Source organism: Amblyraja radiata, chromosome 4 (assembly GCF_010909765.2).
Source record: "Amblyraja radiata isolate CabotCenter1 chromosome 4, sAmbRad1.1.pri, whole genome shotgun sequence".
NCBI lineage: Eukaryota > Metazoa > Chordata > Chondrichthyes > Rajiformes > Rajidae > Amblyraja > Amblyraja radiata.
In genome coordinates, this window is record NC_045959.1 from 114,273,448 (window position 1) to 114,298,232 (window position 24,785).

The following is a 24,785-nucleotide window of genomic DNA, read 5'->3' on the forward strand; positions in this document are numbered from 1 at the left end:
GTTCCTTCTTGAGCAACAAGGAGCAGGGTGACGTTTTTGGTCGAGATCCTTCTTCAGACTTAAAGCCCTGTCCCACGGTACGAGTTAATTCCAAGAGCTCTCCCGAGTTTAAAAAAAATCAAACTCATGATAAGCATGGAGAATGAACGTAGCGGGTACGTCGGAGCTCAGGGACATCTCGTAGCGGCTCGTTACGCTAACGGCAGGTACATGGGAAGACTCGCTAACGGCAGGTACTCGGGAAATGCGGTAAGCACGGGAAGACTCGTGAAGATTTTTCAGCATGTTGAAAAATGTCCACGAGAGCCCCGAGTACCGACGAGTGGCCATTACCGTAAATCTCCGAGTTTGAATCAGGGCAAACTCGGGAGAACTCTTGTAATGAACTCGTACCATGGGACAGGGCTATTAGGGTCATGGGAGAGCGAGACACAGAGATAAGGAAGACTAAGGTGTGAAGATGAGTTCAATAGAGATAAGGCTTAAGGAAAGTGTAGAATAGATCATTGTTCGCTAGGAGAAGGTGACAACAAAGCAAACAGATAAAATATAATCCAGGGGACAGTCAGACTGGTCGGAGAACTGGGAAGGGGGAGGGATGGAGAGAGAGGGAAAGCAAGGGTTACCTGAAGTTAGAGAAGTCAATGTTCACACCGCTGGGGTGTAAGCTGACCAAGCGAAGTATGAGATGCTGTTCCTCCAATTTGCGCTGGGCCTCACTGTGACAATGGCGGAGGCCCAGGACAGAAAGGTCAGTGTGGGAATGGGAGTGGGAGTTAAAGTGTTTGGCAACCGGAACATCAGGTAGGTTTAGGCGGACTGAGCGGAGGTGTTCAGTGAAACGATTGCCGAGCCTGCCCTTGGTCTCGCCGATATACACCTGGAACACAAACATTTCTCGGATAGGTTTAGGTTTAGTAGGCCCCTCTCGGTCATGACTGACCATGGGTGATGCATCCTGGTCGGATGCAAGTCTGGGCGATGTCATATGGAGGACAGGCTGTTGCCCATGCAGCACGTCCCCCCTCTCCACGTCACTGATCGATCCAAAGGAACAGCAGGGCCGTTACAGTTTGGCACCAGCGCCGTCGCAGGAGCTGCCAGAGCGAGGTTGTAGACAACGACGAACTGCCTTAGGGGCTCCGACTCCGGGTTTTCTTGAGGTTTACTCCTGGAGCCTTTTCCATGAGTGGATACGGCCACAAGGCAGTAGATGTTTTAAATCTGAGTTCTCCCTCTCCTAGATGGACTGCCTTCCCAGGCTGACGAGCCCCATCTGCCCGAGACCCGTGGAGGCGGGAGCGTCTACCTTCCCGTGCAGGTCTATAGCACTTGCCCACTGCCCATTCTTCAGACTGAAGTAGGGCCCTGACCCGAAACATCGGCCATTCCTTCTCTCCAGAGATGCTGCCTCACCCGCTGAGTTACTCCTGTATTTTGTGTCTACCATATAGAGACACATTCAGCTCCAACAAGTACAATAGATAGAACAAAGGCTGCATTAGGCTCTTTCGCATTAATGTGGTTGGTTGACGACAGGTCGCTGGTAATATTAATGCCAAGTTCTCAACCATTACCACATTGTTGCTGATTGGAACTTGTACACCACCATGTGTCCTGAAGTTGATAACTAGCTCTTAGTCATAGTCATGCAGCAGGAACACCCCCCCCCCCCCCCCCCCCCCCACCGCCACAACCTGTCCATGCCGACCAAGATAGCCCATCTACACTAGTCCCGCCTGCCCGCGTTTGGCCCGCTATCCCTCTAAACCTTTCCTATCCTTCAAGTTGCTGGCATTTAGGGGGAGGTTGTTGTCCTGATTTTGTGTCACTAAGTTGTCCATCTCCTTCCTCTACTCCATCTCATCATTGTTTATGATTCAGCCCACCACGGTGGTGTCATCTGCCAAGTTGTAGATGGTGTTAGAAGTGAATTAGGCCGCTCATTCGTGAGTGTGTAGAGAGGCGTGGGGCCTCGGCGGCAGCGGGAGCCTGGGCGGCAACAGGAGCCTCGGCAGCAGCGGGAGCCTCAGTGGCAACGTGAGCCTCTACGGAAACATGAGCCTTGGCAGCAGCAGGAGCCTGGGCGGCAACAGGAGCCTCAGCGGCAACGTGAGCCTCTACGGAAACATGAGCCTCGGCAGCAGCGGGAGCCTAGGCGGCACCAGGAGCCTCGGCGGCAGCGGGAGCCTGGGCGGCAACAGGAGCCTCGGCAGCAGCGGGAGCCTCAGTGGCGGTGGAGACTCTGCAGCAGCGGGAGCCTGGGCGGCACCAGGAGCCTCGGCGGCAGCGGGAGCCTCAGTAGCGGTGGAGACTCGGCAGCAGCGGGAGCCTGGGCGGCACCAGGAGCCTCGGCGGCAGCAGGAGCCTCGGCGGCAGCGGGAGCCTGGGCGGCAACAGGAGCCTCGGCAGCAGCGGGAGCCTCAGTGGCGGTGGAGACTCGGCAGCAGCGGGAGCCTGGGTAGCACCAGGAGCCTCTGCGACAGCGGGAGCCTCGGCGGCAGCGGGAGCCTGGGCGGCACCAGGAGCCTCGGCGGCAGCGGGAGCCTCGGCGGCAGCGGGAGCCTCAGTGGCCTGGGGCCTCGCGATTCGACCCACGATCAGCGGTCGATGAGCGTGAGTGGGGGAGGGGAAGACAATGGGGATCCAGCGTGGGGGGACCGCTGTGAGGGACGGTGGGAGAACAAAGGGGGACCCAATGTGGGTAGGGAAACACACACTCTAGTTTTAGAATCCTCTGCCCAGGGGATAAGCCTGCGTTCGTTTGTTTGTTTGCTCGCTTGTTCCGGTGAAGGCGCTGTGATCACGGCAGCCAGCCAACAGTCGCTTGTCTTTTTCTTTTTGTTTTAAGTTTTCGTGTACCTAGTTGTGTGTTGTGACTGTCGGCAGACCAATTCCCCTCCGGGGATGAATAAAGTTCTAACGTATGGTATGGCATGGTAGGATAGTAGGGGACTGAGAAGGTAGACTTGCGGGCCACTGTGCTGCGAATTATCACGGAGGAGGCGTTGTCACCTGTACTCACTGAATGTGTTGTGACAAACAACACACAGAGATGAAAGGAACCATTTGATAGATATTTGTTGTGGTTTTTGAAATGCAGATTCAGGAGTAAATTTAAGAAGGAAATTTGAGACCAACAACTGAAGGAGGAATTTCTGCAGCAACGGGGAAAAGATGAGCCAGAGAGGGTTACATTGTAAAGGTCTTTTAAGGAACCAGCACAAGAATGACAGGCCCACAATGGTGCAACTCACAGAGCTGCTGCCTCACAGCGCCAGACAACCAGGGTTCGATCCTGACCTCGGGAACTGTCTGTGTATGTGTGTGGAGTTTGCACGTTCTCCCTGTGACCGTGTGGGTTTTCACCGGGTGCTCCGGTTTCCTCCCATATCGCATAGATTGTTTGCAATATGGAAGGAAATAAGCAAGTTGTAGGTTAATTGGCCTCCGTGAATTGTCCCTAGTGTGTAGGGATTGTCACCTTGTCGTGGTGGAGAAGCTTGTGTGGACCTGAGATCCTGAGAGCGATGCCGTCTGGAGCTATGCTCCTGGTAGGGCCTCCCATGGTGGTAAGGTCGAGGGGGGAGGACTGACAAAGGGCAATCCAACCAAGACCTCAACGGTGGAACAGGCGGAGGACGATGGCTGACCTTAGTGGAGCGTCATAACGGCTGGGAAGGCGGATGAAGGCTGCAGCAGAAAAGGGTGTCCGGTCATCTTGGACTCCATGCCACTGGATCCTGACCCAGATCTGTCAAGGACCGCGGGGTGGCTGTCTGTGCACCAGTCTCCCCACGTTAAACAAAGTCACGCACAGGTGTCCTCCAACCCTGGAGACACCCATGGTCAGCCATGACTGAAGGGGGCCAAAGAAGAAGTAGGGAGTGGATGAGAAGGTGGGATCAAGATAGAACTCGTGTGAACGGGTGATTGATGGTCGATGCGGACACGGTGGGCTGAAGGGCCTGTTTCCTGTGTTGTATCTTTAAACTAAAGTAAATAAATATCTACCTCCATTGTGAGGCGAGTGCAAACTAGAGGAACACCACCTCATAGAAGCATAGAAACATAGACAATAGGTGCAGGAGGAGGCCATTTGGCCCTTCGAGCCAGCACTGCCATTCATTGTGATCATGGCTGATCATCCCACAATCAGTAACCCTTCTCCCCATATCCCTTGATTCCGCTAGCCCCCAGAGCTCTATCTAACTAATATTCCGTTAGGGTAGCTCACAGCGCCAGAGACCCAGGTTCGATACCGACTACGGGTGCTGTCTGTACGGAGTTTGTACGTTCTCCCCGTGACCTGCGTGGGTTTTCTCCGAGATCTTCGGATTCCTCCCACACTCCAAACACGTACAGGTTTGTCGGTTAAATGGCTTGTTATAAGTGTAATTGACCCTAGTTTGTGTAAGACAGTGTTGATGTGCAGGGATCGCTGGTGGGCGCGGACTCGGTGAGCCGAAGTGTCTGTTTCCCCGTTGTATCTCAAAACCACTATATTATTATTACTATATTATTATTGCGTTATATTTGTTATTTAATGAACTTTGTCTTTTTTGTTCTCTTCCCCCGTTATATACAATGTTTACATATTCACATATTGTGTTGTGCTGCAGCAAGTAAGAATGTCATTGTCCTATCCGGGACATATGACAATAGAACACTCTTAACTCTTGAACGAAACTAAACTAACGGTATGAACGTTGTATTCTCCAATTGTCAATAAGAACCCCCTCTGACCCCAACTTCCCTGTGCCCCACCCTGGTGTGCATTCCCACTAGCTTACACTTTTCACCCACCCCCACCCCTGCGCCTCCTCCTCTTCCACCCACTTCTCCCCCTCCGGCTTTACATTCCACTCCTCTTCCCTGACACCTTTTACGCCCTTTTCATCTCTGGCTTTTTCCCAACCATCTGCCAATCAACCCTCTCGTAACCCGTATCCATCCCACCCATCACTTAGATAGGCACAAAATGCTGGAGTAACTCAGGCAGCATCTCTGCTGAGAAAGAATGGGTGACGTTTCAGGTCGAGACATCAACTGACGTAGGTGTATGGTGTTCAACAGCGTGATGGTTGCTGAACCTGGTGGTCATGGTTTTCGGGCTCCTGTACCTTCTTCCCGATGGCAGGGGTGAAATGAGGGCATGGCCAGGGTGGTGTGGGTCTCTGATGATGCTGGCGGCCTTTTTGAGGCAGCGACTCCTGTAGATCCCTTCGATGTTGGGGAGGCAGTGGTCACTAATGTTTGTAACCTCCTTTGGTCCAAGGATATTTTTTAAGGCAGAGATAGACACCTTCTTCATTAGAACGGGTGCCGAGTGTTATGGGGAGAAGGCAGGAGAATGGGATTAGGAGGCAGAGATCGGCCATGATAGAATGGCGGGGTGGGCTGGATGGGCTGAAGGGCCGAATTCTACTCCAAAACCTTGTGATAGTCATGATGCAAATGATCTATGGAACCTCCAGTAAACTTGGAACACGTTGATTACTGGACACTTTCAGTTTTGCAAGGATGGTTAAGCTTCCAGCAGTCAGAAAGGCCCAATTGTGGTTTTGGATCGAGACCCTTCTTCAGACTGAGAGTCGGGGGGAAAAGGGAAACGAGAGATATAGACTGTGGTGCAGAGAGATATAGAACAAATGAATGAAAGATGTGTAAAAAATTGACGATGGCAAAGGAAACAGGCCATTGTTAGCTGTGTGCTAGGGGAAAATGAGTTACAGACAATGAGACTCAACAAGACAACTTTGAAGCTGTTATGACGGGTGGGGGAGGGGATGGGGAGAGGGGGGATGCAAGGGTTACTTGAAGTAAGAGAAATCAAAATAATACCACTGGGGTGTAAGCTGCCCAAACGAAATATGAGATGCTGTTCCTCCAATTTGCATTTGGCCTCACTCTGACAATGGAGGGGAGGCCTCAACAACCAGTCCACTTATCACTTGCTGGGCTTTCGACAGACACAAAATGCTGGAGTAACTCAGCGAGACAGGCAACTTCTCTGGAGTGAAGGAATCAGTGACGTTTCGGGTCGAGACCCCTCTTCAGACTGTTTCCCGCATCTAGCTCTCTTTCATCCTTCACCCCCCCCCCCCCCCCACCCCCCCACTACAATCAGTTTGAAGAAGGGTCCTGCCCCGAAACATCACCTATCCATGCCCCCCCCACACAGATGCTGCCTGACCCGCAGAGTTCCTCCGGCACTTTGTAATTTTTAAAAAACGTGTACTATTTGTGATTTGGAGTATGACGTACTTCTTCCTCCGTAGCCCTGGTTTCGGAGAGCGCTCTATAGTTTTCACTCACGTCACGTGGATCCCACCAGGTTATCATAAGATGAAAACATTTTTTTTAAAACATCCTGACCAGAAACGTCACCTATTCCTGAGATGCTGCCTCACCCGCTGAGTTTCTCCAGCATTTTTGTCCACATTATCTGTAAAGTTGTTTTTAAGTTTTCCCGATGCTTGTGAGCAGGTTTTGAGGATCAAACTGAGTAATTGAGTGAACCAGTGAACTTTATGTAACCTTCTTTGCTGCTGTAGTTTGGTTAACCTATATCGAGGAATGTCAATGATGGACATTCCTTCCTCTTCACCTAATAGCGGTGTTAAATACCCCTTGGCCAAACGCTTCAAGGGTTAGATCCAAAGGAAAGATACATCTGAGTTTCATTCTAGGATGGCAAATGAATGCAATATTTCTTGTATTGATTAGAGGGACACTCCTATCAAGAGAGGCTGGACAGACGTTGACTGTCTTCTCGAGAGCGTGGGAGGTTAAGGGCAGACCAGATTGAAGTATATAATACTATGATAGGCATAGTTCCCTGGATAGTAAAAGCCCTGTCCCACGGTACGAGTTCATTCCAAGAGCTCTCCTGAGTTTGCCCTGATTCGAACTCGGAGATTTACGGTAATGGCCACTCGTCGGTACTCGGGGCTCTCGTGGAGATTTTTCACCATTTTTTCAACATGCTGAAAAATCATCACGAGTCTTCCCGTGTTTACTTGCCGTTAGCGAGTCTTCCCGAGTACCTGCCGTTAGCGTTACGAGCCGCTAAGAGACGTCCCCGAGCTCCGACGTACCCGCTACGTTCATTCTCCGTGCTTACCATGAGTTTAAAAAAAAAAAAATTCAGGAGAGCCCTTGGAATGAACTTGTACCGTGGGACAGGGCTATTATTGTCACACATGCAATTATACACTACTTAGTGAAAATAATAAATTATAGGGCAGTCACGGTGGCGCAGCGGTAGAGTTGCCGCCTCACAGCGCTTGACCCGGGTTCGATCCCGACTACGGGTGTTGTCTGTACGGAGTTTGTACGTTCTCCCCGTGACCTGCGCGGGTTTTCTCCGAGATCTTTGGTTTCCTCCCACACTCCAAAGAGGTGCAGGTTTGTAGGGTAATTGGCTTGGTGTATGTGTAAAATTGTCCCTAGTGTGCGTAGGCTAGTGTTAATGTGCGGGGCATTCAGTTCAATGATGTCAACATCTGAAAGAGGTATGTAGCTTCACTCTGACAGTGGAGTATGGGAATGGTGAGCAAGGGTAAAATGGTTTCCAACAGTAGGCCACATGCAAGCTGGTGGATCCGCTACTCATATGTGTCAGAAGGAACTGCAGATGCTGGTTTACACAGGCACAAAATGCTGGAGTAACTCAGCGGGACAGGCAGCATCTCTGGAGAGAAGGGATGGGTGACGTTTCGGGTCGAGACCCTTCTACAGACTGTCATAGTAGTGGCAGACTTTCTTCTTGTTGGCGCCCACCTGGATGAACACCACCTAGACAGTTGAGATGTCAAGGACTAGAGGGCGTAGTTTTAAGGTGAGATGGGAAAAGTTTGGAGAGGGTGTGCAGGGCACGTTTCTTTAACAGCGTAGGTTTACCAGGTTAATTCCCGGGATGGCGGGACTGTCATACGCTGAGAGAATGGAGCGGCTGGGCTTGTACACTATGGAGTTTAGAAGGATGAGAGGGCATCTCATTGAAACATATAAGATTGTTAAGGGCTTGGACACACTAGAGGCAGGAAACATGTTTCCGATGTTGGGGGAGTCCAGAACCCAGGGGCCACAGTTTAAGAATAAGGGGTAAGCCATTTAGAACGGAGACGAGGAAACACTTTTTCTCACAGAGAGTTGTGAGTCTGTGGATTTCTCTGCCTCAGAGGGCGGTGGAGGCCGGTTCTCTGGATGCTTTCAAGAGAGAGCTAGATAGGGCTTAAAAATAGCAGAGTTAGGGGATATGGGGAGAAGGCAGGAACGGGGTACTGATTGGGGATGATCAGCCATGATCACATTGAATGGCGGTGCTGACTCGAAGGGCCGAATGGCCAACTCCTGCACCTATTGTCTATTGTCTATTAACAGAGGCTGGTGGGTGTCGGGATCGTGCTGCCAGGGGTGGTGGTGGAGGCTGATATGATCGTGGCGTTTAAGATGCTTTTAGGTAAACACATGGTTAAGCATTGAATGGAGCGATATGGATCACATGCTGGCAACGGACATTAGGAGTAACTTGGTAACATGTTCGGCATGGACATTGTGGGCTGAAGGGCCTGTACCTGTGCCGTACTGTTCTATGTAAGAAGGAACTGCAGATGCTGGTTTAATCCGAAGACAGACACAAAAAGCTGGAGTAACTCAGCGGGACAAGCAGCGTCTCTGGAGAGAAGGGATGGGAGACATTTCGGGTCCAGACCCTTGCCTGAAGAAGGTTCCCGACCCAAAACGTCACCCATTCCTTCTCTCCAGAGATGCTGCCTGTCCCGCTGAGTTACTCCAGCATTTTGTGAATATCTTCAAAAGACATTCGAATAGGGACTTTGACAGGAAAGGTTTAGAGGGAAGACACAGAGTGCTGGGGAAACTCAGCAGGTCAGGCAGCATCTTTGGAGAACATGGATAGATGATGTTTTGTATCAGAACCTTTCATCGGACTGCTTTAGAGGGAGAGGGCCAAGTGGGATATGCTTGGATGGGCACGTTGATCAGCATGGATGAATGAGGACGAAGGGTCTGTTTCCGTGTTATATAACTCTATGCGGCTTATTCTAAAGGCTGTGTATAGAGTCTTAGAGTCGTAGAGTCATACAGCATGGAAACAGGCCCTTCGGTCCAACTTGCCCACTCCAACAAATATGCCCCATCTACACTAGTCCCAACTACGCATGCTTGGCAAATATCCCTCCAAACCTATCCTATGCATGTACCTGTCCAAATGTTTCTTAAACATTAAGATAATACCTGCCTCAGTGCAGTGAAATTTGAGTTACCAAGCAGCACACAAATAAGATAAACACAACACTATAGAATTAACATAAAACATAAAAACATCCCCCACGGTGGGATCAAAGTTTCCCACTGTGAGGGAAGGCAACAAAGTCCAGTCCACTTCCTTGATGTTCACCCATGGTCGGGACCTATTGAGGCCTCCGCAGTCGCCGCTAACGGTGGCCCGATGTTTCAGGCCCTCTTGCCGGGATGATGGAACTCTGGCGTCAGAACGAAAGACTCTCAGCGGCCTGGAGTTCCGAATCGGCCGCTTCCTACCGAAGTCCACAGGCCCGAGCTGGGCGGAGCTCCAACGCTGGCGATCCTCGGCGAAGGTTCCCGGCAGATCGTTCCATACCACCCTTTCTGTAATAAAAGTCACCGCTCAGGTACCTATTAAATCTTTCCCCCCTCACCTTAAACCCATGTCCTCTGGTTCTCGATGCCCCTTCCCTGGCAATAGACTTGTGTATACCCGATCTATTGCTCGCATGATCTTGTACATAAATTGCTGTACAGAATCCTCATTCAAAAGCCAGCCCTTTGCTTAAGAAAGAACTGCGGATGCTGGAAAATCGAAGGTAGACAAAAAATGCTGGAGAAACTCAGCAGGTGAGGCAGCCTCTATGGAGCGAAGGAATTGGCGACGTTTCGGGTCAAGACCCTTCTCCCGACTCCGACGTCAGTTTGAAGCAGGGTCTCGACCCGAAACATCACCATATAATATAACAATTACAGCACGGAAACAGGCCATCTCGACCCCTCTAGTCCGTGCCGAACACATAGTCTCCCCTAGTCCCATATACCTGCGCTCAGACCATAACCCTCCATTCCTTTCCCATCCATATAACTATCCAATTTATTTTTAAATGATAAAAACGAACCTGCCTCCACCACCTTCACTGGAAGCTCATTCCACACAGCTACCACTCTCTGAGTAAAGAAGTTCCCCCTCATGTTACCCCTAAACTTCAGTCCCTTAATTCTCAAGTCATGTCCCCTTGTTTGAATCTTCCCTACTCTCAGTGGGAAAAGCTTTTCCACGTCAACTCTGTCTATCCCTCTCATCATTTTAAAAACCTCTATCAAGTCCCCCCTTAACCTTCTGCGCTCCAAAGAATAAAGCCCTAACTTGTTCAACCTATCTCTGTAACTTAGTTGTTGAAACCCAGGCAACATTCTAGTAAATCTCCGCTGTACTCTCTCTATTTTGTTGACATCCTTCCTATAATTAGGCGACCAAAATTGTACACCATACTCCAGAATTGGCCTCACCAATGCCTTGTACAAATTTAACATTACATCCCAACTTCTATACTCCTCCCTTCCATAGATGCTGCCTCACCCGCTGAGTTTCTCCAGTATTTTTTGTCTACCTTTGGCTGAAGTGACAGGGAGGTGCTGGTTCGGCCACGATGCCAGAACAAATCACATTTAAATTCAGTGGAAACTCTTCTTAATAAAGGATTGCATCTCTGCTCCAGGTCTTGCAATGGCCAATCCTAACTAACTCCCACTACCTCTTTAAGTTGGATGGCAGCGTGAATGAAAATATCATGTAACATGATTGTGATTAGCTGTCAGGGCTGATAGGTGATTCCAGTGTAAATGAGAAATGTCTTCAAATAAAGAGTTTTGAAAGTTTATGTATCATTTTACAGTCGGGTGGAAAAAATCGCGAGGATGAAACTGTCGGAAGAAGCTGAAAAAACACAAACTCCAGGTTTACCTGCATCGATGAAAGCCGGCCAGAAATACTGTCGACCGCGACACGCTAACTCCTTCAGTTCCGCAGAGAGGATTTACAAGGATGCTGCCAGGACTCAAGGGCCTGAGCTACAGGGAGAGGTTAGGCAGGCTGGAACTCTATTCACTAGACAATAAGTTCAGGAGTAGGCCATTCGACCCTTCGAGCCAGCACCGCCATTCTATGTGATCATGGCTGATCATCCCCAATCAGTACCCCGTTCCTGCCTTCTCCCCATATCCCCTGACTCCGCTTTTTTTAAGAGCCCTATCTAGCTCTCTCTTGAAAGCATCCAGAGAACCTGCCTCCACCTCTGAGGCAGAGAATTCCACAGACTCACCACTCTGTGAGAAAAAGTGTTTCCTCGCCTCCGTTCTAAATGGCTTACTCCTTATTCTTAAACTTTGGCCCCTGGTTCTGGACTCCCCCAACATCGGGAACATGTTTCCTGCCTCTAGTGTGTCCAAGCCCTTAACAATCTTATATGTTTCAATGAGATGCCCTCTCATCCTTCTAAACTCCAGAGTGTACAAGCCCAGCTGCTCCATTCTCTCAGCATATGACAGTCCCACCATCCCGGGAATTAACTTTGTAAACCTACGCTGCACTCCCTCAATAACAAAAATGTCCTTCCTCAAATTAGGGACCAAAACTGCACACAATTCTCCAGGTGTGGTCTCACTAGGGCCCTGTACAACTGCAGAAAGACCTCTTTGCTCCTATATTCGATGGGCAGGCTGGGACTCTATTCCTTGGAGCGCAGGGGACTGGGTTCAGTTCAGTTCGGGGATGTAATGCTAAGGGTCTTCAAGGCGCTGGTCAGGCCGCATTTGGAATGTTGTGAGCAATTTTGGGCACCGTATCTGAGGAAGGATGTGCTGGCTCTGGAGAGGGTCCAGAGGAGGTTTACGAGAACGATCCCAGGAATGAGCGGGTTAACCTACAACGAGCGTTTGACGGCACCGGGCCTGTACTCACTGGAGTTTAGAAGAATGAGGGGGGAACCTCATTGAAATGTACAGAATAGTGAAAGGCCTGGATAGAGTGGATGTTAGGAGGATGTTTCCACTAGTGGGAGAGTCTAGGACTAGAAGTCACAGCCTCAGAAATAAAGGACGTTCTTTTAGGAAGGAGATGAGGAGGAATTTCTTTAGTCAGAGGGTGGTGAATCTGTGAAATTCTTTACCACAGACGCTGTGGAGGCCAAGTCAGTGGATATTTTTAAGGCAGAGAGATAGATTCTTGATTAGTACGGGCGTCAGAGGTTATGGGGAGAAGACAGGAGAAAGACAGGAGGGAGAGATAGATCAGCCATGAATGAATGGCGGAGTAGACTTGATGGGCCAAATGGCCTAATTGTACTCCTATTTCATATGAATTTAGTTCAGTTTAGCGAGGTACAGTGAAAAGCTTGCGTACTAACCAGTCAGCGGAAAGACAATACATGATTACAATCGAGCCATTTACAGTGTACAGATACATGATAAGGGAATAACGTTTAGTGCAAGGTAAAGCCAGCAAAGTCCGATTAAAGATAGTCCGAAGGTTATCAAATTATGTGGATTGTAGTGGATAGTAGTTCAGGACCGCTCTCTGGTTGTGGTAGGATGGTTCAGTTGCCTGATAACAGCTGGGAAGAAACTGTCCCTGAATCTGGAGGTGTGCGTTTTCACACTTCTGTACCTCTTGCCCGATGGGAGAGGGGAGAAGAGGGAGTGGCCAGGATGAGACTTTTATGTGTGATCTTGGAGAAATGTACAAAATCATGAGGGGAATAGATAGGGTGAATGTATAGAGGGAGTACAGAGAAGGTTCACCAGACTGATTCCTGGGATGGCAGGACTTTCATATGAAGAAAGATTGGATAGACTCGGCTTGTACACGCTGGAATTCAGAAGATTGAGGGGGGATCTTATAGAACTTACAAAATTCCTAAGGGGTTGAACAGGCTAGATGCAGGAAGATTATTCCCGATGTTGGGGAAGTCCAGAACTAGGGGTCACAGTTTAAGGATAAGAGGGAAGTCTTTTAGGACCGAGATGAGAAAATCATTTTTTACACGGTGAATCTGTGGAATTCTCTGCCACAGAAGGTAGTTGAGGCCAGTTCATTGGCTATATTTAAGAGGGAGTTAGATGTGGCCCTTGTGGCTAAAGGGATCAGGGGGTATGGAGAGAAGGCAGGGATGGGATACTGAGTTGGATGATCAGCCATGATCATATCGAATGGCGGTGCAGGCTCGAAGGGCCGAATGGCCTACTCCTGCACCTATTTTCTATGTTTAACCATATAACCATATAACCATATAACAATTACAGCACGGAAACAGGCCATCTCGGCCCTACAAGTCCGCGCCGAACAATTTTTTTCCCTTAGTCCCACCTGCCTGCACTCATACCATAACCCTCCATTCCCTTCTCATCCATATGCCTATCCAATTTATTCTTAAATGATACCAACGAACCTGCCGCCACCACTTCCACTGGAAGCCCATTCCACACCGCTACCACTCTCTGAGTAAAGAAGTTCCCCCTCATGTTACCCCTAAACTTCTGTCCCTTAATTCTGAAGTCGTGTCCTCTTGTTTGAATCTTCCCTATTCTCAAAGGGAAAAGCTTGATCACATCAACTCTGTCTATCCCTCTCATCATTTTAAAGACCTCTATCAAGTCCCCCCTTAACCTTCTGCGCTCCAGAGAATAAAGACCTAACTTATTCAACCTATCTCTGTAACTTAGTTGTTGAAACCCAGGCAACATTCTAGTAAATCTCCTCTGTACTCTCTCTATTTTGTTGACATCCTTCCTATAATTGGGCGACCAAAATTGTACACCATACTCCAGATTTGGTCTCACCAATGCCTTGTACAATTTTAACATTACATCCCAGCTTCTATACTCAATGCTCTGATTTATAAAGGCTAGCATACCAAAAGCTTTCTTTACCACCCTATCTATATGAGATTCCTCCTTCAAGGAACTATGCACGGTTATTCCCAGATCCCTCTGTTCAACTGTATTCTTCAATTCCCTACCATTTATCATGTACGTCCTATTTTGATTTGTCCTGCCAAGGTGTAACACCTCACATTTATCAGCATTAAACTCCATCTGCCATCTTTCAGCCCATTTTTCCAAATGGCCTAAATCACTCTGTAGACTTTGGAAATCCTCTTCATTATCCACAACACCCCCTATCTTGGTATCATCTGCATACTTACTAATCCAATTTACCACACCTTCATCCAGATCATTGATGTACATGACAAACAACAAAGGACCCAACACAGATCCCTAAGGCACCCCACTAGTCACCTGCCTCCAACCCGACAAACAGCCATCCACCATTACCCTCTGGCTTCTCCCATTCAGCCACTGCTGAATCCATCTTGCTATTCCTGCATTTATACCCAACAGTTTAACCTTCTTAACCAACCTTCCATGAGGAACCTTGTCAAAGGCCTTACTAAAGTCCATATAGACAACATCCACTGCTTTACCCTCGTCAATTTCCCTAGTAACCTCTTCAAAAAATTCAAGAAGATTAGTCAAACATGACCTTCCAGGCACAAATCCATGTTGACTGTTCCTAATCAGACCCTGTTTATCCAGATGCTTATATATATTATCTTTAAGTATCTTTTCCATTAATTTGCCCACCACTGAAGTCAAACTAACAGGTCTATAATTGCTAGGTTTACTCTTAGAACCCTTTTTAAACAATGGAACAACATGCGCAGTACGCCAATCCTCGGGGACTATTCCCGTTTCTAATGACATTTGAAATATTTCTGTCATATTTCTATGTTTCTATAATCTTTTTACCAGTCAGGGAATCAAGAACCAGAGGACTTGGGTTTAAGGTGAGAGGGGAAAGATTTAATAGGAATCTGAGGGGCAACCTTTACACACAGAGGGTGGTGGGTGTATGGAACGAGCTGCCAGATGAGGTAGTTGAGGCTGGGACTATAACAACACAGAAGACACTTAGACAGGTAGAACCAGTGTACGGGTGATCGATGGTTGGCATGGAATCAGTGGACTGAAGAGCCTGTTTCTATGCTGTATCTCTAGAAAACCTGGAAGCGGTCACCAGCGTGATCTAACCTCCACAAAATGGCTCTAATGCCGAGTATTTGACAGTGTTAGCAAATAATTCCACATATTTACCACCTTTATGACTAAAGATCTGGTATCTTTTATCTGATCTTTTTTTTGGGTTTAGAGATACAGCGCGGAAACAGGCCCTTCGGCCCACCGGGTCCGCGCCGACCAGCGACCCCCGCCCGTTAACACCATCCTACACACACCATGGACAATTTACACTTACACCAAGCCAATGAACCCCGAGAAACCTGTACGCCTTTGGAGTGTGGGAGGAAACCGAAGATCTCGGAGAAAACCTGGGGAGAATGTACAAACTCCGTACAGACAGCACCCGTAGTTGGGATGGAACCCGGGTCTCTGGCGCTGCAAGCGCTGTAAGGCAGCAACTCTACCGCCATGGCCGCCCGTTCAGGAGATAAGGTTTTTGTCTTTCTCAGGGCTCGACACAGTTTAGCAAAAGTTGCAATGTGTTGCTAATCGTCCTTTATTCTTAATTTCCCCCTGGCAGGCTCGGAGGGAAGGAAGAGAGAGCGAGAGAGAGAGAGGGAGAGAGAGAGAGAGAGAGAATCAGTGAGGAAGAACAAGATCGAATGCAGCGGTGAATGGGAGAGGCTCGCAACTGAATGGAAACTCCGAAACACACACCAGCTCACTTACTGACATGGAATGCGAGTGATGGCACTGTTGTCATTTTAGGGACTGTCGAACCTGTTTGTCAAAACATGATCGCCCCTTTACAGAGAAAATAAATTCCAGATCGCGACAATATAGAAAGAAGAGGGGGAAAAAAGAATGTGAACTAAATTGTGCGCCAGCGCTGAAACAGGCCCTTAGGCCCAACTTGCCCATACTTGCCCATACCGGCCAACATGTCCCAGCTACACCAATCCCACTTGCCTGCCCTTGGTCCATATTCCTCCAAACCTGTCCTATCCATGTACCTGTCTAACTGTGTCTTAAATGCTGCGATTGTCCCAGCCTCAACTACCTCCTCTGGCAGCTTGTTCCATACACCCACCACCCTTTGTGTGAAAGAGATACCCCTCAGATTCCTATTAAATCCTTTCCCCTTCACCTTGAACCTATGTCCTCTGGTCCTCGATTCCCCTACTCTGGGTAAAAGACTCTACCCGATCTATTCCTCTCATGATTTTGTACACATCTATAAGATCACCCCTCATCCTCCTGCGCTCCAAGGAATAGAGACCCAGCCTACTCATCCTTTCACGATAGCTCAGACCCTCTAGTCCTGGCAACATCCTCATAAATCCTCTCTGAACTCAATGTCATCAAGCTCAACAATATCTTTCCTGTATCTGAGATACAAGGAGAGAGAGGCCAGTTGGGTGGAAGGGGAGCAGAATAAACGTCAGATCCATAGAAGAAACGGAACCATCCTGTCCTGCAATACCATCTGCCTCATTGGGGACCTTCGGACTATCTTTTTCACTCAGAGAATTTGTAAACCTGTGGAATTCTCCGCCACAGAAGGCAGTGGAGGCTAATTCACTGGATGTTTTCAAGAGAGAGCTAGATTTAGCTCTTAGGGCTATCAAAATCAAGGGACATGGGGACAAAGAAGGAACGGGGCACTGATTTAAGGTTTCAAGATTTCACGCTTTCAAGGTCAGTTTATTGTTACGTGTACCAATTAAGGTACAATGATATACGAATTACCATACAGCCATGCTGAAAAAAAAGCAACAAGACACACAACTACATAAAAGTTAAGATAAACATCCACCACAGTGGATTCCCTACATTTCTCACTGTGATGGAAGGCAATAAAGTCTCATCTTCTTCCTCTTTATTTCTGGATGATCAGCCATGATCATATTGAATGGCTCGAAGGGCTGAATGGCTTACAACTGCACCTATTTGCTATGTTTCTTTCTTTAATTCTATCATTAATTCCGACTTTATCTTGCACTAAACATAATTCCCTTTATCCTGCATCTGTTCACTGTGGACGGCTCGATTGTTCTCAAGTACAGCCATTGCTCTGACTGGAAACAGCACGCAAACCAAAAAGCCTTTCACTGTACCTCGGTGCACGGAATAAATTTACAACTTGCCGAAGGTAGACAAAAATTCTGGGGAAACTCAGCGGGTGAGGCAGCATCTATGTCAAGACCCTTCTTCAGATCCTAATTTGAGGAAGGACATTCTTGCTATTGAGGGAGTGCAGCGTAGGTTTACAAGGTTAATTCCCGGGATGGCGGGACTGTCATATGCTGGGAGAATGGAGCGGCTGGTCTTGTACACTCTGGAGTTTAGAAGGATGAGAGGATATCTTATTGAAACATATAAGATTGTTAAGGGCTTGGACACACTAGAGGCAGGAAATATGTTCCCGATGTTGGGGGAGTCCAGAACCAGGGGCCACAGTTTAAGAATAAGGAGTAAGCCATTTAGAACGGAGACGAGGAAACACTTTTCCTCACAGAGAGTGGTGAGTCTGTGGAATTCTCTGCCTCAGAGGGCGGTGGAGGCAGGTTCTCTGGATACTTTCAAGAGAGATAGGGCTCTTAAAGGTAGCAGAGTCAGGGGATATGGGGAGAAGGCAGGAACGGGGTACTGATTGGGGATGATCAGCCATGATCACATTGAATGGCGGTGCTGGCTCGAAGGGCCAAATGGCCTACTCCTGCACCTATTGTCTATTGTCTATTGTCTATTGACCCGAAACGTCACCTATTTCTTCGCTCCATAGATGCTGCCTCACCCACTGAGTTTCTCCAGCATTTTTGTCTACCTTCGATTTTTCCAGCATCTGCAGTTCCTTCTTAAACTTTACAACTTGCCGGAGTCAATTCACCTGCAAACCTGTACGTCTTTGGAGTGTGGGAGGAAAGCCACGCGTTCACATGGAGAACGTACAAACTCCGCGCAGACAGGACCCATAGTCAGGATGGAACCCGGGTCTCTGGCGCTGTGAGGCAGCGACTATACCACTGCGCCACTGTGCCCCGGCGAGTTGGACTCACCTCCCCATGTGTACATATATTTGCCTCACGAACCTCCTTTAAACATTGCCCCACTCAGCTTAAATCTGTGTCCTCCAGACTTTGGCATTTCCGCACTGTGACGATGGTTCTGGCTTCACCTTATCCACGCCACTCACCACACGCCAGGTACGCCTTGCTCTAAGTTCATAAGGTCATAAGTGATAGGAGCAAGATGAGGCCATTCGGACCATTAGGTCTACTCCAGCATTCAATCGTGGCTGATCTATCTCTCCCTCCGAATCCCATTCTCCTGCCTTCTCCCCATAACCTGACGCCCGCACTAATCAAGAATCTATCTATCTCTTTCTTAAAATTATCCATTGACTTGGTGCAGATGTTGGAAAAATCGAAAGTAGACAAAATTGCTGGAGAAACTCAGCGGGTGTGGCAGAAATTATTCCTTTGCTCCATAGATGCTGCCTCACCCACTGAGTTTCGCCAGCATTTTTAACTACTTCCATTGACTTGGCCTCCACAGCCTTCTGTAGCAAAGAATTCCACAGATTCATCACCCTCTGACCAAATAAATTCCTCCTCATCTCCTTCCTAAAGGAACATCCTTTGATTCTGAGGCTATGACCTCTAGTCCTAGACTCTCCCACTAGTGGAAACACCAGTTTAGGTACATGGTGTGAGGAGTATCGGGTCACTTCAGGCTAACCTTGACATGTCACTTTGAGTTGGACGCCAGTGATACTAAATGCATTTTAACATCTAACTTTGATACAGCACCGCGAGTAAATAATTCCTTTAAATTGCTGGTCTAATTGCAGGATTTTATTCCCATACAGATAAATGGTCTTTCACGGAATCATTTAGCGGCTCTGTGTTGAACTTGTACTGCGGCAATGGGCCTGTTCTCTGTTTAGAAATCCTGATTAACTTGGTGATCTGGGTCTTAATCTGGAATGTGTCATCTTCAAAGCAGGAAGGGCGGAGAAGAGATGTTGAGATAGAGTTTGAAGCTGAGTGCCACCTTCCCAAGGGCTCTGGGTACAATCTTGCGTCGCTGATATGCATCTATTTATTCTGGAGACACCAGGAACTGCAGATGTGCCCGAGTCGGGGGCACGTCCACACCCGGGTGATACTAGAAAAAGACTACGCGCTGACCATGGGGGCGCTATGAGGTTGTTCCGAGACCGCTGGGCATCGCAGGGGGTGGAGTGTATCCTCAGTAAGGATGGGAAAAAGTAATTTGAGAATATTTGTTTTGCTTCTATCGTGGTGGTGGATTTTTTTGTATTGCAAATAGCATTTTTGTGAAAAATCGATTAAAATTGTTTTGAGGTAAAAAAAAAAGGAACTGCGGGTGCTGGAATCTTGAGCAAAACACAAAGTGCTGGAGGATCTCAGTGGGTCAGGCAGCATCTGTGGAGGGAATCGACTGGCAACGTTTCAGGTCGGGACACAGTCTAGGCTGGAAATTCTCCCCGTGACTTGCGTGGGTTTTCTCCGAGATCTTCGGTTTCCACCCACAATCCAAAGGTGTACAGGTTTGTAGGTTAACTGGTTTTGTATAAAAATGTAACTTGTCCCTAGTGTGTGTGTGTGTGTAGGATAGTGTTAATATGTGGGGATCGCTGGTTAGCATGGACTCGGTGGGCCGAAGGACCTGTTTCCGCGCTGTATCTCTAAAACTGAAAAAAACTATACTAAAACATTTGGACTGGTACATAGATAGGAAAGGTTGTGAGGGATATGGGGCCAAATAGGTAGGTGGGACTGGTGTATATCAAAGATCCTATAGCGAGCAAGATAGATCACTCGACGAAAAGGACGTAGTACGGTCACGGGCAAATTCATGGGTAATTTTCGGTCCCATTTCCGTAACCGGGGTTCCATCTCCACACCAAAGATCCCATAGGATACTAGTGCGGAGACGGAAGCCGGTTACGGAAACATCCACGAAAAAATAAAAGTTCTTTGGGAAAAATCTTCTCCTCATTTTCAGAATTATAATTTATTAACACAAACTGTTCCCCCGCAACGTTGATTACACTGCGAGTCGGGTCGGGTCGGGTCGGGTCGGGTCGGGTTACTGAAATGGATGAAAAAAAGGCCCACGTTCCGCTCCGTTGCGTACTGCACGTCAGCCCATTGCATTTAGCAGGAGTGGTCTATCTTGCTTGCTATAGGTTCTTTGGTGTAGATGGGGCATGTTGGTCGGTGTGGGCAAGTTGGGCCGAAGGGCCTGTGTGCATGCTGTGTGACTCTATGACCCATGACAAACATCAACCAAAGCAAACTACAAACTGTCGTGGATGCACAGGGGACATCGTGCTCTTGCTTTGGTTTGTACAAATATTGGATATATTTATTTGTTGAACTTTTTTTTGTTTGTTTAATAATGTTAGCTGTCGAGTACTGTGTCTACTGGCCTGCTGTGCTGCTGCAAGTAAGAATACCATTGTTCCATTGCGGTACAGATGACAATTAAACAATTTTGACTGCATTTAAACACTGATCCACTAATTCACGATAACATAAAAACATAGTAAGATAGAAAATAGATGCAGGAGTAGGCCATTCGGCCCTTCCAGACAGCACCGCCATTCAATATGATCATGGCTGACCATTCAAAAATCAGTACCCTATTCCTGCTTTAGACAATAAACAATAGGTGCAGGAATAGGCCATTCGGCCCTTCGAGCCAGCGCCGTCATTCAATGTGATCATGGCTGATCGTCCGCAATCAGTACCCCATTCCTGCCCTCTCCCCATATCCCTTAACTCTGCTATCCCTTAGAGCTCTATCTAACTCTCTCTTGAAAGCATCCAGAGAACCGGCCTCCACCGCCCTCTGAGACAGAGAATTCCACGGACTCACAACTCTCTGTGTGAAAATGTTTTTCCTCATCTCCATTCTAAATGGCTTACTCCTTATTCTTACACTGTGGCCCCTGGTTCTGGACTCCCCCAACATCGGGAACATGTTTCCTGCCTCTAGCTTGTCCAAACCCTTAATAATCTTATATGTTTCAATAAGATCCTCTCTCCCCATATCCCTTTATTCCTTGATAGCGTCAATTAAGAAACGCTCGTGATTTAAGAGAGATACAAGAGACTGTAGATGGGGGAATCTTGAGCAAAACTCAAAGTGCTGGAAGAACTCAACGGGTCAGGCAGCACCTGTGGAACGAGTGGTCAAACGACATTTTGGATTGGACTGATTCTAACCCCAAGGTCACATGCCTTAAGCGGGCAGTCAAGGGTTGTGCCCGAGTCGACTGCCTGTTGATAAAGTTGACAATATTCTTAATTTGAGGAAGGACATCCTTGTGATTGAGGCAGTGCAGCGTAGGTTCACGAGATTGATCCCTGGGATGGCGGGACTGTCATATGAGGAAAGATTGAAAAGACTAGGCTTGTATTCACTGGAGTTTAGAAACATATAAAATTATAAAAGGACAGGACAAGCTAGATGCAGGAAAAATGTTCCCAATGTTGGGCGAATCCAGAACCATGGGGCCACAGTGTTAGAATAAAGGGGAGGTCATTATAAGACTGACGTGAGAAAAAACTTGATGACAATGAATGGCGGTGCTGGCTCGAAGGGCCGAATGGCCTCCTCCTGCACCTATTTTCTATGTTTCTATGTTTCTATGTAATATTTTAATCTGATAACTGTTTGATTGTAAACTGCCAATGGCAATCTTGATTTTGTTACTAAAGGTAGACACAAAAAGCTGGAGTAACTCAGCGGGCCAGGCAGCATCTCTGGAGAGGAGGAATGGGTGACGTTTTGGGTTGAGACCCTTCTTCAGACTGATGATTATTGATTTTATCACTGCTCTGTATTTGTGTATAATTGAATAACGGCATAACGGCTATGATTTAAAAAGGTCAATTGTCCATTTCCTCTCAAGATGCTGCCTGACCCGCTGAGTTCCTTCAATGCTTTGTGATTTGAGTCTTAAGTGCTTCATTAATTCTACCATTCAAAGATTTTTGTGAATAATTTATCTTTTAAAGACTTATAGCCCTGTCCCAGGGTGCGAGTTCACCCACGAGCTATCCCGAGTTAAAGAAAAAAATCAAACTCACGGTTTTCTACGATATTCCACGAGTATGTTCACGAGTTTCTACGAGTTCCCACGAGTATGTCTAAGTTAGCCGTTTACTTCTCATTTCTGCGATCTACCAAGTTCCTCTCCCGAGTGATATAATCATAATCATAATCATTATAATCAGAATCATACTTTATTAGCCAAGTATGTTTTACAATATACAAGGAATTTCATTTGCCGTACAGTCGTACCAATAAAAAGCAACAGAACACACGATACACTTTAACATGAACATCCACCAGAGTGACTCCTCCACACTCGTCACAAAGATAAACGGAAAGCGAAAAAAAAGTTCAATCTCTTCCCTTCTTTGTTCTCCCGCGGTCGGGGGCCTCGAGTCTTCCGTTTACGGGATGCAATCCTGACTACGGGCGCTGTCTGTACGGAGTTTGTACGTTCTCCCCGTGACCTGCGTGGGTTTTCTCCGAGATCTTTGGTTTCCTCCCACACTCCAAAGACGTGCGGGTTTGCAGGTTAATTGGCTTGGTATAAATGTAAGTTGTCCCTAGTGTGTGTAGGGTAGCGTTAGTGTGCGGGGATCGCTGGTCGGCGCGGACTCGGTGGGACTCTGTGTTTCCGCCCTGTGCCTCTAAACAAAATAATCTAAGCCAGGAAGTTTGGCATGTCCCCATCTACTCGCAACACCTTCTACTGAACCATCCCATCACCAACCATCACCATCTAGAGAGTGGGTCCTGACCTAACATCTACTTCATTGGAGACCATCAAACTATCTTTAATCAAATCTTATCTTGCAGCAGCATCTATGGAGCGAAGGAAATAGGCAACGTTTCGGGCCGAAACCCTTCTTCAAACTGAAACGTTGCTCCAGCATTTTTGTCTACCTTCGATTTTCCAGCATCTGCAGTTCCTTCTTAAAAACTTCTTAACCAAATATCCAACTACCAACTAACCAATTAACCAACCAACCAACCAACTTTGCAGCAATTGGGGTACTTTGGAGGATTAGTCACAGGTTTAATGAAAGAAATACAAAGAAGATATAGGCGTGGGTACAATGCAACTGCTGAAAGCCATTGGGACACATATGTGGATAGGAATGGTTTAGAGGGCAATGGGTTAAATGAGGGCAATGGGATAGGTCCAGTATGCCAACTTGGTCAGCATGGACAAGGTGGGCTGAAGGGCCTGTATCTGAACTGTACAGTTCTATGACTCAATATGATGGAGCTATTTACATAAACAGTCATGCATGTGCACATATAGATCTATGCAGGTATCTATAACTCACTACACGTGCACCAGGTATGTGTACATGCATGTACATGTGTATGGCCATCTAAATGTATTGTACATGTACAGATGTGCAGCAGATGTTGATGCAGCACAGAACGCCACAGGAGATCCTTCTTCCCTGTGGCTATCAAACTGTACAACTCTTCTGTCTTGGGGTAGACTGACTCCCTGCCCCCACTCCCCCCCCTCACACCCCTCCCCAATCTTTGGAGACATCCTGGACTCTTCATTTTAATTTCATGTTTCATGTATTTGGTGGTGTTTAATGAAAGTTGGCCCACCAATTTCCCACCTAGGATAAATAAAGTTGCATCATATCACATCGTATATGTACTGTACGTATGCAATCACAGTACTTGTTTATGTGCGAGTCATGGTGATATACAGCACAGCAACAGGCCCTTTGGCCCACCTTGTCCATGCCGACCAAGTTGGCAGACTGGGCTGGTCCCATTTGCCTGCATTTGGCCTTCCTATCCATATATCCAAATTGCAACCGCTTCTAAGTTTCTTCAGGCAGTCCATTCCAGATAAGGATAGCTCTCTGAGTGATAATGTTGCTCCTGATATCTCTCTTAACTCTTTCCCCTTTCACCTTAAGCTGCTGCCTTCTCTCCTGGGAGAAAGACTGTGATCAAAGTAACGTTAGCAAATTTGCAGATGACACAAAGCAGGGTGGCAGTGTGAACTGTGAGGAGGATGCTATGAGAATGCAGGGTGACTTGGACAGGTTGGGGGAGTGGGCAGATGCATGGCAGATGAAGTTTAATGCGGATAAATGTGAGATTATCCACTTTGGTAGCAAAAACAGGAAGGCAGATTACTATCTAAATGGCGTCAAGTTGGGAAAAGGGGAAGTACAACGGGATCTGGGGGTCCTTGTTCATCAGTCTATGAAAGTAAGCATGCAAGTACAGCAGGCAGTGAAGAAAGCAAATGGCCTGTTGGCCTTTATAACAAGAGGAATCGAAAATAGGAGCCAAGAGGTCCTTCTGCAGTTCTACAGAGCCCTAGTGAGACCACACCTGGAGTATTGTGTGCAGTTTTGGTCCCCTAACTTGAGGAAGGACATTCTTGCTATTGAGGGAGTGCAGCGTAGGTTTACAAGGTTAATTCCCGGGATGGCGGGACTGTCATATGCTGAGAGAATGGAGCAGCTGGGCTTGTACACTCTGGAGTTTAGAAGGTTGAGAGGGAATCTTATTGAAACATATAAGATTGTTAAGGGTTTGGACACGCTAGAGGCAGGAAGCATGTTCCCGATGTTGTGGGAGTCCAGAACCAGGGGCCACAGTTTAAGAATAAG

General features: G+C 47.5%; 1 long non-coding RNA gene across 1 annotated transcript; it reads right to left on the bottom strand.

Moving 5' to 3' along the window:
* Positions 1-1,085: 1,085 nt before the first annotated feature.
* Positions 1,086-24,785, bottom strand: LOC116971759. Its single transcript, XR_004411616.1, has 3 exons — positions 24,772-24,785; positions 22,818-22,825; positions 1,086-1,276 (listed from the first exon to the last, which is right to left on the bottom strand). It is a non-coding gene; the product is annotated as an uncharacterized LOC116971759 (long non-coding RNA).